Below are 17719 nucleotides of genomic sequence, written 5' to 3'. Positions count from 1 at the left end.
TTCCTGCTATGAACAGTCTACAATAATGCCTCCCTCCCCCTTTAAATGCCTTCTTTTACATAAAAATATTTCATTTTAGTCATGATAAAAAACTAAACAACCGAAAAGATATTGTTTAAACATGAAAAATAGTATAATATTACCCTGAAAAATAATGTTATAGTTTCAACTTTAGTTTGTTGTTCAATACACTGAACATTGACTGATTAATTTTTCAGGGACTTTTGACCTGCCTTTTGAAAACAGAATTTCCTCGAAGGCATTTCACAATAAATGTAAAACAATTTTAAAACAACTTTAGTTCCCAGGCTGTTAAAGTTGCAGAAAAGGGCCTTTTAATTCAAAATATATTCACCAAGCAGTTTTAAAGAAGAATCACACCTGGGAAGAAGATATGCTGCTACTGCTGCTTCAGTAGCTCAATGTCCACTAAATCCTATGTTTGCCCAGAGGTGGGTGGCTATAGCACAACAAAAGCAGGACAACCCCTCCCCACCTCTCCATGAACATTTGTGGTATGAAAAGTTATGAGATTTCAGCAGGAACTTACAGAATATGCACTTATTGGAAATGATGCCACTCCAAAACATTTGCAGGTGCAAACAGTATTTGAAAGCGGTATCTTATATGACCACCCATATGTGTGATAAAAAGCCTATAGCCCCTCTGAACAGTGATATTGTGATAGCATTGGGGAAGCATCACAAAACAACTAAGGCCACATATTCACCTTACATTGACAGCACAAAGAATCCTGGGAATCCTATGGTGTGTTAGGGATCCTGAAAGTTGTTAAGAGACCCCTATTCCCCTCACAGAGAGAGTGGTTTAACCATCCATCTCTCTTCCCAGGGTACTTTGTGGATTGTACCTCTGCGAGGACGACTAACAACTAACCTATACAGATTTTCAAATGTCTATTTCAATATATGTACAGTGGTACCTCGGGTTACATACGCTTCAGGTTACATACGCTTCAGGTTACATACGCTTCAGGTTACAGACTGCGCTAACCCAGAAATAGTACCTTGGGTTAAGAACTTTGCTTCAGGATGAGAACAGAAATCATGCTCTGGTGGCGCGGCGGCAGCGGGAGGCCCCATTAGCTAAAGTGGTATCTCAGGTTAAGAACAGTTTCAGGTTAAGAATGGACCTCCGGAACAAATTAAGTACTTAACCCGAGGTACCACTGTACGTATACAGTATTCCTTCCCACTGTGAAGTATGGGTTACCATCAAGCAATTTCATTATGATTCTGTCCACTAGATGGCACTAGGAACTACCTAACAACCTGGTCTTATTTTAGTCCAAAAACTGTTTCATGTAGGTAGTACTAAGAAAAAGGTTTGGGTTGGGGAGGCCGGATTGGCATATTATGGACATACATACCAACTTTCAAGGAAGGTACGTGTTTCAGCAAATATGCACCTGTCATTGTATAAGTATTATTGTTACATTTTAAATTCTCACCATGATCAACTCCTACCCAGAAACATATGTCCCTACTATGGAAGGACATATGGATCCAGAATTGGCCTCCACAGTCACTTATGGACTCACTTTTGAAAACAGTGTTTATGGAAGACAATCTTACTCAGCTACAAGTGATCGCCAAAGAAGAAGATTGTTACATTTATATTCCACCTTTTCTCCAAGATGCTTAAGGCAGTGTACATAGTTCTCCTTTGCCTTAGTTTATCTTCACAACAACCCTGTGAGGTATGTGCTTTATGGCTGAGTGGAAATTAAACCTGAATCTCCCCAGTCCTAAGCATTACACCAAAGGAGCACTAATTGCAACTCATTAGGCTTGTGTGGCAAAGAGCTCCCATGTCTCCATATACTCACTGGTACAGAGTACTGTTACCTCTGTTTTCCTGCCCAGAGCAGCCATTTTGTGCTGGCATCCACCAGCCTTTTATCGAGAAGTGGGAACCAGCACCTCATTTACTTATTTTGCCAAAAAAAAAAAGGCACTGCCTGGAAGTGACACCGGTCTTCTGATTTGGTTGTGTAGTTCAAAGTAATTCAGTGAGAATTTCACTGCAAATAAGAAGTTAGCATTAAACAGCTTTTGCCTGTGCACCAAGAGAGCAACAAGGTTTGAAGATTCTGAAGTTCCACAGCACTCAGCAAGAGTTTCAGTGAGGGCTTTAGAGCAAAAAAAAATGCATTACATTATCTCCCCACTTTCATGAAGGCAACCATGGATGTGGGATTTTCAGAAGTGTTTCAAAGAATTTGTGTGAGGGTAGCATAACATTACTGATGAGGTGACAGATTTCTACTTCCCCATCCCAGCTCAACTTTGCTGCTGGAGAAGCCCGGCAGAGTTTCTCTATAATTTTGATTAGAATTATCCACTTCAGAAGAGGAATATCCGCTTCAAAAGAGGCAATTTGCTAAGGAATGAAGATGGCGAGAAAAGGGTTAAGTTACTCCCACCTCCACTGGAGCAATCCGCATTTTTTAAAAAAGAAAAAGAAACTAAAAACCCACCTGCAGTTAGATGCAAAGATGTACTGTATTTAATAGTCACTTGTAGTTCAGCCCTTAGGCAACAACCAAAAGGATTTCCTTGGGCTATTTCACATATTTCATTCTGCAGACAGGGAACAGTTAGTCCTGTGTTTCCCGTGCCATGTGAAACCAATTACTTGACAATCCAGAGGTGGAAGTACAACGGGTTGAAATGGAAAAGGATAGAAAGCAAATAAGATCTTTTGGGTAAAGGACTTATATGCCAGGGGCTCCTCGGTGCATATTGTGGCATCTGCTGGCACGCTTACAATTCACCCTGCCAAATGTCCTCCGCCCTATAAATGATTCCCTGAGTCACCACCAGCTCCAGCCCTTCTGGCAATAGAGCTTCCAAGCGCTCTTCCAACTCCAGCTCCTCCCGTCTCATAATCTCCATAGATGTGGCTGAATAAATGAAATAGCCATCCCATATATGTTGGTTTTTTAAAAACAACAACCCCAAAACCCAACATAGGTAAGCATGAGGGCTTTCATCCACTTAAACAACCCTGTGAGTCCCAGTGGTGCTTTCCCATTGCTAGCTGCAAGAGGGGAAGCTGTGAGGGCAGATAGGGATGAGAGCCCCACATATGTACCCAGTAGAAATCAGGACACATCTAGCTTTGCAGCAGGGTGTGTGTGGCTGTGTGTCCTGATAATGCTAGTTCATGTATTGTGGGACCTGCATATAGTGAAGGATGCACAGCTACTTGACAGTGAAGCCACATAAAATTAAATAGCAAGCATGTGCGTGTAAGGACCAGGGTACAAGAAGACTCTTGAAAGGTTCCACTCTTTCACCCATGCTGCCTTATTTTTACCTCTTCCAAAGATATAATTGTTTAAAGGATTTGCTTCCCAAACTACATAAAAGGCTGGCAAGAATACAGTGGCTAATGGGATTTAGCTGCAACATCAGCTGCAGCTTTCATTATTAAGTTGGAGTGGCGTTTTATTTGTCATTACCTTGATCTAGGTTTTGGCTGCGTTATAGTTCAGAAACAGCCCAGGCAGCTATTGCTTCCTGGCGAAACGGGTGGGTGATTCATTCTGGTTTCTTTGGAACTGTGATGACATTTGCCACAAGTACAGGTATTGATGGCAAACCAGCAGCTGTAGAAAGTAGTTTAAAGCAGTGTTACTGGCTGGCATTGTCCTTTTCTGTTTGAAAAGAAGAAGTCAAGAGTGAATTGCAGACATTAATTCCATCCCTATGACTTTCGTCACTTTGTTAAATGCCCAAAGGTATTTTAATGCTCTTACTAACCCTTTGCATTCTGCTTATATGGGAGACTAGTAGAAGTGGAGCCCTGTGATAATTGACAATGGATAAAATGAAACAAGGTGGGGGGGACCTCTCAGTACCTCACTCCTCCCCCCCCCCGCATGTCTGCAAGGGCTGAGTCCTACTCTTTAAAAGGCAACTTGTTCTGCAACCAACCATGCCTTGGGCTCTCCATCTCTCTCACCACCAACAAAAACTAATAAACAAATTGACGAGGAACCTATGCACATGACAATGACACAAAGTCCTGCCCATGAACTATGCAAAAGAAGGAAAAATAATTACCCCCCTTTCTCCCCCTGCCCAACCTCACACAGCCTATGACAGCAATGTCTCACACCAAGTGTAACTGATCTGTAGGCAGGACTCTATGAACTGAAAACAGAGACGTTATATGTGCCTTTATTATCCATGAAAATCTTTCCATAAAAACATTTTTTTAAGGCAACTTGTTCTTTAATCTGCTTGAGTGAAAGCAGGCACTTTCCTTTGGGGATGGCAGTGAGGGCAGAGTCAGGAATCAGTTGTTTCTCTCTCTCCACGCCCCCTCAGTATTTTTGACAAGCATGCAGGCTAGGCTGCCTAAGATGGGCTCCCAAGTAGCATGCATGACTATGCAGTTGCTTTTTCGTGATGATGATGCAAATACTGCTGTGGTGTGTGCATTGGTGTGTAACTCTTCAAGTGCAACCAACTCATCACTTTGGCTGGGGTGCTGATGCATGAAGAAAGCTCTCAAAAAGACACAGCACTTAGCAGTAATAGCAGATCAACAACTGATTATATCTTCATGTGGCCTGCCTCAATCTTGTGCTTCCCAGGGGCTGTCTTCAGGTTGTGTGGGTACTCAGTCACCATGTTCCAGGTCGTAGGAGCAAATAATCGCCATGTTTCCAAAGCTCAGCAAAGACCAGTAACAGAAGGGTAAATAGGCAGGGGAGCAATGAGACATGGTAACCCACAGGGCTCTGGTTCACAACCAGATTATCCTAGATAAGCATCAATCTTGGCAACAGATTAATAGGAAATATAGGGTGTGTGTAGTCACTGCACTGCAGGTTGATCAAAGAGCTCCGGCTCTCCTATGTACAGTCAGGAACACGCCTTGCCTGAAACCCTGAAGAGCAGCTGCCAATCAGTGTAGACAATAATACTGAGCTAGATAGATCAGCAGCCAGGCTCAGTAGGAGGCATGTTCCTGCGTTCCTTTTTAAATCAGCTCTTTATTCAGAGCCTCGAGAACTAGAATATTTAGTGGAAGGGCTGTAGCTGAGCGATATAGCACATCTTTTGCATGCAGAAGGTCCCAGGTTCAGTCCCAATGGTATCTCAAAGTAGGCCTGGGAGTGTCCCCCGTCTGGAACCCTGGAGTGCTGCTGCCAGTCAGTATAGACTATACTGAGCTGGGTGGGCCAGTACTATATAAGGCATCATCCTTTGTTCCTGTATAATGGTGGGTTGACATTACAAGGCAGGAATTTGTAGGTTAAGACCTCAAACGTAACAGAGCATTGGGGATGAGGTTGTGTGTGTTTTATTTCTTTGTTTAGTTTGTAATTATTATTTTGGCATGCTTAGAACATAAATCACATTAACCTATTGACAGTGTACACATATAACACAAGAAAAGCTTCTAGCAGATGTGATCACACAATGTAGCTGGATTTTCCACGTGGCTTTTTTGTCCCAAAGTGTGCAGGGATGGGGAACCTATGCTACTCCAGATGTTGATGGACTCCTTCTCCCATTAGCCCCAGCCAGCGTAGCCAATGCTTGTGGTCGGGAAAGAGTTATAGTCAACAAGCTCTGGAGAGTCATAGACTCCCCACATCTGCCATCCTGGGTGCATTGCCCCATTCTGCAGCAAAACCAAGAGCATCCCAAACATCAGCTAGGCCACATTCTGCTAAGGCATAAAGAGGCATTGTCAAAATGTTATGGCCAGTGGCCTATACAAATACAAGACTTTCAACCTCTCAGGCTCAGAGTACGGCCTAAGGACAATGTCAGACAAGGCTCAATGGCCTCTGAGTGGTATGCATTAGATATAAGTGTGATAAGTCACTCTTACTATATTTGCCAGTGGTCACATTTTGCTGTCCTGCAGCTAACTCACATTTTGCAATTCAAACTTTTAACTCTTTCGTCCATTGGAGAAGCTGTAATGTTGTTCTCTAACAGTTTCCTGTAATTTCATGAAAGGGCGGCATGCAGTATTTGCATATTGACAGATTTATAGAAAAACCAATTAACCTAAGTAGCTGAGCAAGTACTAGAACAATTCCAGTACCTTTGACCTACATTCTTGAGCAAGCACGACAGTTCAGTTAATGCCAATCTACTTTCTAAACAGGTCATTCATTACAAGGTACGTTGCTATGGCGACATCCTAATTCTGAACTGTAACTGCCTGTTGCACATAGGAAAATGGGTTTAATATATAAGAAATTATTGTGAGGTTTATACCAGCTAGGCAAAATAAAAACTTACTTGCTCATAAGAGCTAATAAACTTGATTTCATTCTCTAGAAACATGTAAACTGTGAAGTCACCCAAGGTGAAATGTCTATTCATGGTACATTGAATTGATTCTTGTATTGTGGGCAATTAAACTAGTTCAAGGACAGAGAAGCCTAGGAGTTGGCCCTCAGCCATGGTGTTAATATGGGGTCCACTTCAGTCAGCTTTCTCACGCCATGCCTCCCCTCCTCACCTGTGTGATTCTGGTTGTGGAATGTGGTGCTCTCCAGAAAACTCAAATTCCTCAAAATATTCTCAGCCACCTCAGAGCAAAAGACAGCTCTTAGAGCAGGACCAGAGAGCCCCAACCCCTCACAGGGGAAGACGTCCCAACTATCTCCTCCAAACCAACAAACCACCCCTACAATCTAGAGTGTTGGTCCAGAATCTGGGAGACGATGGTTCAAATGCCCCAATGTTTTGGATTACAACTCCCATCCATCCTAGTCAAGCCAGTCCAATGCTGACTGGGGCTGATAGGATATGCACTCCCAAAGATCTAGAAGAGCATTGCAGATCTCTTATCACACAACACAGATCTACCTTTTGCAGGGGCTGTGAATGGGCCCATAGCTATGGTATTAATGTGGTGTTTGCTTCAGTCTGCTACCCCATTTCACTATTTTACTCAACCCACAAATGACAGGCAAACACTGTACTTTGAAGTTACAAATCCGCATTCCATGACAATAGTTTCTACTACACTTTTCAACAGAGGAATCAGAAGCATTTGTCTTCCTTCTGAGGACAATGGTTCACCCAACCTCTAATCCAGACTGTGTCATGCCCTCATTGTATTTGACAGTCACTGGCGATCCCTAAACGGAGGTCCCTAAATGTAATTTAAGGATCGCATTTCAGGGCTCTTATTCTTTAAAGTACAAAGAAGTTTTCATATACGGTGAGGATCCAGGTGGGTTCTCATTTCATCCATCTGGCTATAATCCTTTAATCACTGCTCTTCTGCTGCAAGCTACAAAAATCGCAATAGTACTTTCTACACTGGGGGGGGGGGGGGTTAAGATTGCTTTGTGCATGTATGTTATCCTGCCTTACCAGCATGACACAATTTAGCGGGGCATGTCTGAGCAGCATTGGGGGAAAGCAGTTCTCGCGAAAGGCATCATTTTCTGGAGTGCCCAGCTTGGGCGGAGGCCCAGAGCCTTTCTCCCGTGTCAAGGCCGGCAGCTCGCTGCCTTTCTATACCGATGCCTCCTCGCCTCCCGCTCCGCCAGGCCAAGGAGCGCCACACGCCACGCTTCCATTCCCGGGGCTTTGAGTAGGGACTGCGGGACTGTGCCGCTTCCTCTGCGGGGAGAGAAAAGGGGCTTGGAAAGCCCGTCCTCTCTTCCCTCGGACTACCAGTACTGCAGGCGCGCTCCGGTATGAGAAAGAGGGAGCCCTCCTCTCTCCTTCCAAGCCCAGAAGAGCCCCGCTTGCTTTCTTTGGGAGGCCGCCTCCCTCCTCCCTCTCTCCACCTCAGCTCCTCCGAGCTCCGCCCCGCTGCTGCCTTCGCCCTGCCCGAACGCGCCCCTGCCGCGCCTCCTCCTCCGCCTTCGCCCTTTGCGCCCGCTGCTGCTGCTGCTGCTGCTGCTGCCTCCGCCTTCCCCGCCCAGTCACCCCGGAGCGGCAATTCCCGTTTCTCGGCCCCGGCCCCGCCCTTCTCCTGGCAGCTCGGCCAATCCGGACCCAGCCGGTAGCAGCAGCGGCGGTGGCAGCGGCGGCGGCGGCGCTCCAGGGTGCTGCACTGCGCGCGGGCTTCCCTCGCGCATTCTTGCGCGCTCTCTCTCCGTCTCCTCACAGCCGCCTGCGAGGAGGCGCCCCTTTTCCTCCTCGCCGGATAGCCCGTAAGTTGAGCCTTTCTGCCCCCCCCCGCCCCACCCGCGGTTTTTGTCTTTCGGTTCTCTCCCGCTCGTTTAGGGAGGGTGACCCCGCGCACATCTAGAGGAGCACGCGGGGCCCGGAGGGGGCGACGATACCGGGGCGGGGAGTGCCCGGGGGTTACTCCGCTCGCCGTCTGAGGGACTGTCTAGGAGAGAGGCGGCGTGCGCGAGAGAGTCCCTTCCCACGTGAGCGCCTTCCTCTTCCGCGGCTCCCTGGCGCTTAGCGGAGAAAGGACATCCCAGGGTGGGGAGCAACTTGGCTCCTGTGTGTGCAAAGAGGGGCCATTGGAGAATCGCGGTTTATAATCTTCCTTCCGTTAATGCAGCAAGCTGGGACAGGAGGAGGGTCTTCTGCTGCTTAACGGAGCACAACTCTTTGCTCCCCTTGAGCTCATCGAGTCCTGTCAAAGATTAGGAAACGGAAATTTAGACTGAAGTTTTGCAAGGTGTACCCTTAACTTGGATGCAAGCCCAGCTGAACACAGCAGGACTTCTGCTTGTGCTATTAAAATACTATTTTTCCTTCCAGCTTTTACTTGAACTTAGCTAGTATTTTGCATTGGAGTGAAACCTTTTGCCACTAAGTAAGAACTACTGAGCAAACAGTGCTCCGTTGTAATCTCTTAAAGTCCAGGTTGCTCACAATATGGTCTTCTCTGAGGAGTGGCTGACAACATATAATAAACAAATGCTGTCTCACCTTGACAGGAAATTATACCCTTTGATATTATCAATGGCATACAGTGATGTACAAACATTGCGGGGGGTTTTTTTTGGGGGGGGGGACTTCATTAGAAGTCAGGCAATCAAATTGTTTCTTTTTTTAAAAACACACACACACACACCTTAAAATCACTGGATAGTTTACAGTTCAGTCTCAAAAGTAAGCCCATAGGGTTCAAGAGCCTTACTCCCAGATAAGTAAGTGTAGAATTGCAGCTGTAGTTTTCATAATAAAGAATGTTTCCCTAGTACAGTTAAACCCTCTGTTTCCCTAGTGTGCATTTTGCAGAGGAAGGGCAGCTCTAGTCTATACAATACAAATAGTGGAAAAAATGAACTGGTTGCACCTCTTGAGAACATTGCTTTCAGCGATGAGTTGACAGCAGTGGGGGTGTATTTTGGAATTGGGTAAATAATACATAATCTTTGGACATTGTGTACAGGTAAACCTATCCCTATAAACCACTAATGCTGTAATTCTGGAGCCTGCAGCTATACATATTGCCAAGAATCTGAGCCTTGCAGGAACTTGTAGACCTTCATTTAATACTGAGGAAACCCAGGGCATTATGCAAACTTTGGTTTTAAGGAAGCTTTTGTTTTAATATGAATTTCTCATAATAATGGCTGAGCTTATATCTTGGCTACTGCTTAGAGAAGATTATGATGGCTTCTTAGTGGGCTCTTGTGATTAATTTCTAAACATTTTCTTTTAAAATCATTTACTGCACCAACCCCCTGACCATGGTCCTATACATTTGGGATAAATTGCCATGAGCAATGTGGTAGTTCTAGTATAACTGGAATAGCTGGGTGAGGTAGTACAAGCAGGATCCTGTTTCTCACACCTTTAAATGGAAAGTGTCTCCAATATTAGCTGCACGCATGATTCTTCACATAGCTGCAGATTAGGAATAGTCTTAGTATGGACAAAATAAAAAGAAGTTATTGTGGTGTTAACACATGTGCAGTGCCACCAAATGTGTATTAAGCCAAGTGCTCATTCCTGCTTATTAATGCTTGAGATTTCTGTGACTTGGCCACATCACCTCTGCAACAGAGGAGCCAATGACCATCTTAGCGTGGGGTTTTGAAAGTCCTGAAACACTTCATTCTAATATAGGGCAGGTGGAAGCTTACACATTGGATCTTCCCATTCTGTGCAAAAACCAGACTTGAAAACTGTGGAATACCTTGAAATGTCAACAGTGCTGAATTCAAGGCAGGGGAGATTTGAAGGCGGCAGCAGCAGGAGCGGCCCATGCATGAGGCGAAGTGAAACCATTTGCCTCAGGCGGCAGATCCAACCCCCTCCCTGCCCCCACGGATGCGCCGCTGCCAGTCCCACTACAGCTTCCCACACCACTGGCACAGCACCATTGTCTGCTGTGCCCTTGCCACTGCATTGTGGAGGCAGTGTGGGCAAAGTCGCAGGTGAGAGTACAGTTGCAGTGGTGGGGATGGAGTGGGGATCCAGAGGTGGGGGGGGCGGGCATTGGGGTGCTGTCAGGATGTTTGCATACGGTAGCAAAATATCTCAGGCGGGCACTGATCAGAGGTGGGTGGGTGGGTTAGTGGGGTTTTAGCCTTCCACGTATTCGGCTAGACATAAAGTATTTCACCAGACAATGCACACTTGGCATAGGGAGGCTGGGGGCCATAACAATGAAGCATTTGAAAAGCGGGGGCATCTCGTGAATGCATCTTGTTTTAAGAAGGGTAGGCAGCACTTTATGTTGTTCCCAAAGTTGAGTGGTAGACGCCCGAAGTGCATGATGCTGAGAGAGAAATAATAGTAAAAATAAGCCTAGATGTTACAAGAAACCTCACAGAAAAGGTTTTCATGCTTTTCTCTTCCATCCACAATGGGAGCCTCATTGAACTTTGTAGGTCTTTGAGTGAACATGCATAGGATTGTGCTATACGAATTTTTAATCCTATGCAAAGTTATGTGGATGTATGTCCTTTTTGAAAGCCCTGGGACCTAGAATAGTATTTGGGTGCAGGACAGGGACATACTCAATAAATGAGCAGCACAAGAGAGAGAAGTGTGTCCTGTTCTCTCACTCCCTGCACCCCATATTGTATATCCATGTTATACTTTTATAAATCTGAGGGTTGAATTTGCTGCCGGGTTAGCTTGTGTTTAAGAAAGCACTGAATTTTAATCGTACTGTGAATTTCCTTTTGTATGTGTGAATCATTCAAAGTGCTTTATCGTTTTCCTGGGACATTGATGGTGCTTCCCATTTCTAAGAATTGGGATGTTGAAACAGAATCAAGGCTAGAGCGTGAAAGGCAAGCGGAGCTTTTGTAGTTTGGTGGTGTGTTGTGTGCATCAGCGTAACCTTTTGCCTACTTTTCTGAGTCCGTCATGTGATCTTTCTTTGCTGTGGAGGAAGGGCGGGGTTTCAAGAAGTACGCTGCTTTGCAGAAGTGCCTTTCAAATGACATATTGCATGACTCCATAAAATTAAATCACCAGGGCCTAATAAAACGGGGGGTGGGGATGAGAGGCCGGACTGAAGAAAAGGCACAAGAAGGCACTATTTTGGGAACTCGTTGTAGGTCAAGTATGTTTTCTTGCGTTGCTAGAAACGGAAATACTGTAGTAGACGCCGTCTTCCTGCTTGCAGTATTGCTTCTGGAAAATACTCAGTTGTACAAAAGCAAAAGTAGCAGCGTGCCCTGTTGTAGATAAGTCGTCTTCACTGCTAGCTCCAAGGATCTGGGGACATATTTCATGAAAGTCAGTTATTTTCCTTTTATATAACCTTTTTATAAAATTGGGTATATTTGACAGTAAAGTTTAGTTCTAGACATATTTCTATCTCCTGTTAGACTTCCACATGGGTTGCCATATTCCTCTGTTGTAGCCAATACAAGCAAGAGTTTGTGCTCCCTTAGAGATTAACCGATTATGTCACAATACATTTGTTAGACTTGAATGTGTTTTGTGCTTGTTAGATTTGTTCGTCCAGTAAATTAATCAGTGTGCCTGCCGTCCTTGGCATGATACCCATGGTTTCTCGCCCTTTTTGTTCCTTTTGGTGTAACATAGTAATTATGTTGAGTACTTGGGAAACACAGTTCAATCTTTTACAAAATGAGGCTATTTAAATATAGAGAATAACTGTTGATTTTTTCTGTTTATTAGAGAATTCTGTAAACCAGTGAAAGGAACCTATAAAAAGTTAAATAATCAAAGTGGTTTGGTGTGTGTTTCTTCAAATCTGTCATTCTTTCTGCTATCTCTTTCTTTGCATATTTGAAACTTGAGAAATATTTGCAGTGGTCTCTTAAGAATTATGTGCATACACCCAAAGTTGTAAAGCCAAAGTTCTCTTCCTTTATTCTCAAGTGGAATATTTATAAGTGAAGGAGAAATCTGAGGAAAACTGCTTTGAAATGCAATTGAAATTACTACTATCTATAGTGAAGTTAAAAACAAACACAACTTACTTTTCAGCATGTCCTGCAGATGATAAGCCTCATTTCTATTACAACAAGGAAGGGGTGGTCCCATTATCTTATTCTGAAAATTATTAACCGCTTTTATGAGAAATCTAATGTGATAGCATTTTCATACTGGAACTTGTGTGTGCATTCTGACCTATAGCCAGTTCATACCTTAATGAAATGGGTGTTGCATTTACATGGCTGCTTCCCATGTTTTCGTGGTAATGTATGTAATGGGGAAACTGTACTCCAAGTGGTTCTGACATTGGAGGCAACAATAGACACCTTCCGTGTGGTCTCACTGTTAACATATGGGGCAGCAACCACACTGAAGCAGTAATTATTAACTAGTGTCTGTTCTTTCTAAGGAACACATAGATAATAGATAATTCTTTATGACCACTACTCTTACAGTAATTTGACAATGCTCGGTATCAGGAGTACACTTCTTATCTAGATTTTATGATTTGCCCCATGGAGAAATACCAGTTCTAATCAAGGCAAGAAATTTGTAACCTCGAGGAGCATTAAGAACCTTGCTGTTACCAGCATGCCTGTGGTGGGAGAGGCCAGTTGATATAAAGTGGGGAGCCTCTCTGCTTTCTCTAGTTATGTCCTGAACCCCTTAGTCTTAGCCACCTTCTCTGGGATGGGTATTACTAATACTAGCATATCACTTGTGAGTTGCAGACAGCATTCTGTACCAGTTTGGTGCAAAGGATCTTGGGGCATGCCACATTGATTATGTTGCCCCCTAGAAGTGAATGAGAAGCTTGCAGATTTCGGAAAAGAGAACAGCATCTCTGCATACCCATATGGCTTTGCATTAAAATATACCTGTTCTTTCATTAAAAGAAACAACCAGTTGTTCTAGGTTTGAGTAAAGCCTATTGATCTATTAACCTTTTAATGTTTATTGCAGCTTATGATAAAAACAGGGTGCCTTCAAAGAGTTGCTTACCTTTAGACTATTGATGGGAAAGCGCAAGTGAACTTGCACAGCTGTCAGTGACGTTGTCCTTGGCTGACCTGCTGTTTTGTACTACTTTGTTTTCCTTGCCACGTAGGGTTTCTGTTTGTCCGTTGGCTCATGATGTGACTTGCAGATGCTGTGTAGCTACGTTGAGAATCTGAGTTTAGTTCTCTGACATTGGCATATAATGTGCTTCATTCCAGAAAAGCACACACAATATTTCTAGATTTCCAAGCCATAGATTAGTTTTCAGTAACCCTCTACTCATTTTCCTTCTGTTGCTTGTGCAAGCCTTTTCAGGTTGGCATTCTTCTCTACTGTGTTTTCTTTGTAGTCATGGTAGTACCTCTTTTGGGGGAAGCGTTGTGCTTTTTCTTGGGTACTTTGTCCACCTTTCGTCCCAACCCACTCAGCTCTCACCTGTGGCTTCTACAGGCTGTTAGCATGTGACAGTGGCCACACACCAGGAATGGGTTCAACTAGCTGGCTAAGTCAGGTGAGGGTAGCTGATGGGTCTTAAACCCTTGATGAGTTAGATCAGCGGTTCTCAACCTGTGGGTCCCCAGATGGGGCTTGTCCACCTGGGAAGATAGCCCATTTGGAGAAGAAAACACTAATTCAGAATGGAGCCCCTAAGACAGTTGGATGGTACTGTGTACACCTTCTGGAAAATCCTGCAGCCAGGCTGGTGCCAAATGTGTTGCTCTTTGGACCACATCAACGAGGCTGAGGGCAGGGGGCTTGTTGTCTGGGCAGCTGAGAACCTCCATACACACTGGCCAGGCTTGTGCCCCAGAGAGGTCACTTGGGTGCTGCTAACACAGTGGTTTGACTCATAGGCGCTGCTAACACAGTGGTTTGACTCAGAGGCGCACTCCATTGTCTCTCGAGACAGGTGGATGCCAACAACCTTGCTCCTTCTCCCATTTTATTTCTTTCTAGTTGAAGGCTTCTGGTTCCTAGAATGTGCCTTAGTAAATGTGATCACCTTCTTCATACTTGTGATCAGGCTACATCCATCTTTGATCTTATCCAATTATTTTTATTTTCCTTTTAGCTCGCTCACTTTATGCCACACTTGGTTGAGGACCACAGCCTTAACAAGTGACATGAAGGTGGGAAAACTTCTGGCAAAATTAACTAGAACTTCCCACCCTAGGATATTAGGATTTTGATACTATGTTCAACTTATACGTTTAAACTATTTCTAGACTGGCAGTTATTTAACATTGTTTTAAAACAGTGTCAAAATATACAAAACCAATATAAACATAGCCATTGCGTTGCCACTAAACGAAACATGCTATTTCCCCATGAAAATACTAAAACATTTTCTACCATCTACTCTGCTTTTTTCTAAATGGTGCTTGTATTATTTTAGGGGTACTGAATGTCAGGCCTGGGGGTTAAATGCAGCCCTCCAGGCCTCTCTGGCAATCTCCCTAGACCATACTCCTCACTTGTCCTGCTCAGCAACCTCCTCAAGTATTTTTGCCTGGTTTGATTGTGTCTTTGAGCTGTGACAATGCCTCTTTTTTGTTTTGCTGAAGAGAGGTAGTGTATTTGTGCAGAAACACCCAACTTTTGTATGATTCAACTGTTGCTCTGACCGCACCCACCACAGGTGTGCAACCTCTTGAAAGTTGCCCTTGAGCAGGCTTCCTCAAACTCTGCCCTCCAGATGTTTTTGGCCTACAACTCCCATGATCCCTAGCTAGCAGGACCAGTGGTCAGGGATGATGGGAATTGTAGTCTCAAAACATCTGGAGGGCCGAGTTTGAGGAAGCCTGTCCTTGAAGAAATGTGGCTCTCCACTTCTGCATTATTTGAATGCATTATTAGTCTTTTCCTATTGTTTGAGTCCTTGTTGCCCTGAATTTTGCAAACACTGCGAGCACTTAGATCAGCAGAATGTAATAACGTATCCAAAACTGCAGGGAATCTGATTTTCCTAGCCCAAGGTCCAGGGACGCGGACTTATAAAAAATATTGGGGGGGCCCGGGAAAGCTCATGAATAATAAATAAGCTCATGAATATGCAAATAAAGTGGCGCCGCCTCCTCGTGAGCGAATAGGGGAGAGCGTGCTGCGCCTATTAATCAGCTCCAAAGGAACTTGGGTGGAGCTTTTGCTCGGGAGGGAGGGCAGGAGGCATGCAGCCCGCCCCTCCCTGTGCATTTTGGGCTGGGGGAGGGGCGGCGATGGCGCTCTGCTGGAGGGGCGCCGGAGATTATTGGGGGGGCGGAGCCCCCCCAAACGAATTTTTGAGGGGGCTCGGGCCCCCTCAAGCCCCATGGAGTCGGCGCCTATGCCAAGGTCAGTGACTGGATACCTAAATCCACAGGGAGAAAGCAGTTCCTTGGCAGTGGAGTGAAATGGCACAGTAATGGACTTCACCCTGTTGTCTAATGGAATACAGTGGTACCTCTGTTTGCGAACGGGATCTCATTCCGGAGGCCCGTTCACAACATGAAAAGAGCACAACCCGCAGTGGCGTGTCTGCGCATGCGCGGGTTGCGATTCACCGCTTATGCGCCAGCGGCGAAACCCGGAAGTAATCCTTTCTGGTACTTCCGGGTCGCCATGGGACGTAACCTGAAAGAACGTAACATGAAGCGGACGTAACATGAGGTATGACTGTAGTTCTAGTTTTCTAGATCTGACGCTATATAAAAGCTTCATTAAGCACAAAACCTTGACATCAGTTTGGAGGGAAACCAAAATTCTGGGGTTATAAGTTAATGAAGCTGCTATAAAATACATAGCTTTCTAATGTCTCATGTACCAAAGTCTTCAGAAGGGCTAGATGTTCAGTATGGATCAGGGGCATGTTGGGTTAAAAGATTGTTGGTAGCAGAATTGTAATCAATATACGTATTTACATATATTAACAGAGATTGGACATTTTGCTTCTTAAAGATATGAAATCTGTTCTGTTTCGTATTCCTGACTGTGTGCTTTTTTTTTTTTTTTTTGTATGTTGTGTTTTGTTATAGGTCAGTAAAAAATAACTAATACTGCTATTAGCAGTAACTACTTCTCTTTAAATCATTTTTACTTGATACTGCAACACACATATTGAATTGCTCCTTTGATCAGCTAAGACAGTGGAATAGTTACATCCATTCCTTCTGAGAACACATTGTGCTATTTTCCCCTAAAGCATATTGGTATGACTACAGAGTAAATCATTCAGATGTAGCACAGATGCTGTTGGCATTGAGAACTTGGGAGAACTATGCTAAGTGGAGAGGTTGTCTCAAGCAGTGTGTGTGTGTGTGTGTGTGTGTGTGTGTGTGTGTGTGTAAATCTTTACTCTTCCTTTAGCAAAGCCTGGCCAAGGATACTTTGCCAAATGACACGCCGGCAACCCAAATAAAAGCTTCCTCATTTTTTCGTTTGAGTAATTTTGTATAGCTTTTGCTTTCCCTGCAGTAGTGATCTGCATTTTCCCCCCTGCATAAACGCACATGCTCTGTAGTGCCGTGGCCTTTCACCCACTTTTCTGAGCAAACATGTGACTGCTTTAGAAATGTGGAGGCGGGGAAAAGTGCTGTACAGCAGACTATTTAAAAAATCTCATTTAGAAAGCGGGAGAATAATCTTAAAAGAGAAATGATAGTTCAGGGTTTCTTTAATACTCAGCTGTCTGCTTATAATACTAAATCATATTTTGTTATTTAAGGGAGGGAAACTGCAAACTCATGTAAGTGAAGTGTTAGTGACACTGCTAGGGCTGAAGGCATATCCATACTTACCTTTTCCCTGTACAGTACTTTCCAGGCACAGGTCTGTGCTTTAAAGCTATGTGTCTGAGTGGGTTCTTTTTTCCACCCTGGAGCTTCCCCTGCAAAAACCCACTCTTTAAAGCTGAAGCACAACAAACAACAATTTCGGTTTTGCACAGATTGCCATTTGCTCCAATTCAGCGCTAAAGGGTGGGTTTTCTCTAGGAAAGCTACAGAGCACAGTGTGGATAAGCCCACTGCCAAATCCTTTAAGTTTCATATATTTTAGCCTTCATCAGAGGAGCATTTTGACCTCTCATATTTGTCCATGAGTGCAGAGCAGTGGTTCCCAATTTGCGAAATACTGCGGATGCCCTGTTTTTCAAAAGCCAAGCTATGGACCCCCTACTTGTGAGAATTTTGATATCTCTGTAGTAGTTTTCGTTATGTGAATGGTGCAGTGGAACCCCTGGGTGGGTTACGTAGAATCCCTGGTGGTCCGTGGACCTCCAGTTGATAATAACTGGTGCAGAGAAATAATAAAGTGGTACCTTGGGTTACATACGCTTCAGGTTACAGACTCCGCTAACCCAGAAATATTACCTCAGGTTAAGAACTTTGCTTCAG

General features: G+C 44.3%; 1 protein-coding gene across 2 annotated transcripts in view; it reads left to right on the top strand.

The window, feature by feature from the left end:
• Positions 1-7988: 7988 nt before the first annotated feature.
• CPT1A (carnitine palmitoyltransferase 1A) overlaps positions 7989-17719 on the top strand; it is a 46320-nt gene continuing 36589 nt past the window's right edge. Inside the window, exon 1 of one of the 2 annotated variants that reach the window (XM_081843802.1) lies at positions 7989-8173. The gene's annotated coding sequence lies outside the window, so the exon portion shown is untranslated. The remainder of the gene's footprint in view (positions 8174-17719) is intronic. The other variant, XM_081843803.1, reaches the window with a different exon arrangement.

The sequence above is a fragment of the Podarcis erhardii genome, assembly GCF_964252035.2.
Source record: "Podarcis erhardii genome assembly, chromosome: 1".
In the NCBI taxonomy this organism is placed as follows: domain Eukaryota; kingdom Metazoa; phylum Chordata; class Lepidosauria; order Squamata; family Lacertidae; genus Podarcis; species Podarcis erhardii.
The sequence above is the reverse complement of the archived record's forward strand: the minus strand, read 5'-3'. Positions and strand labels throughout refer to the sequence as shown.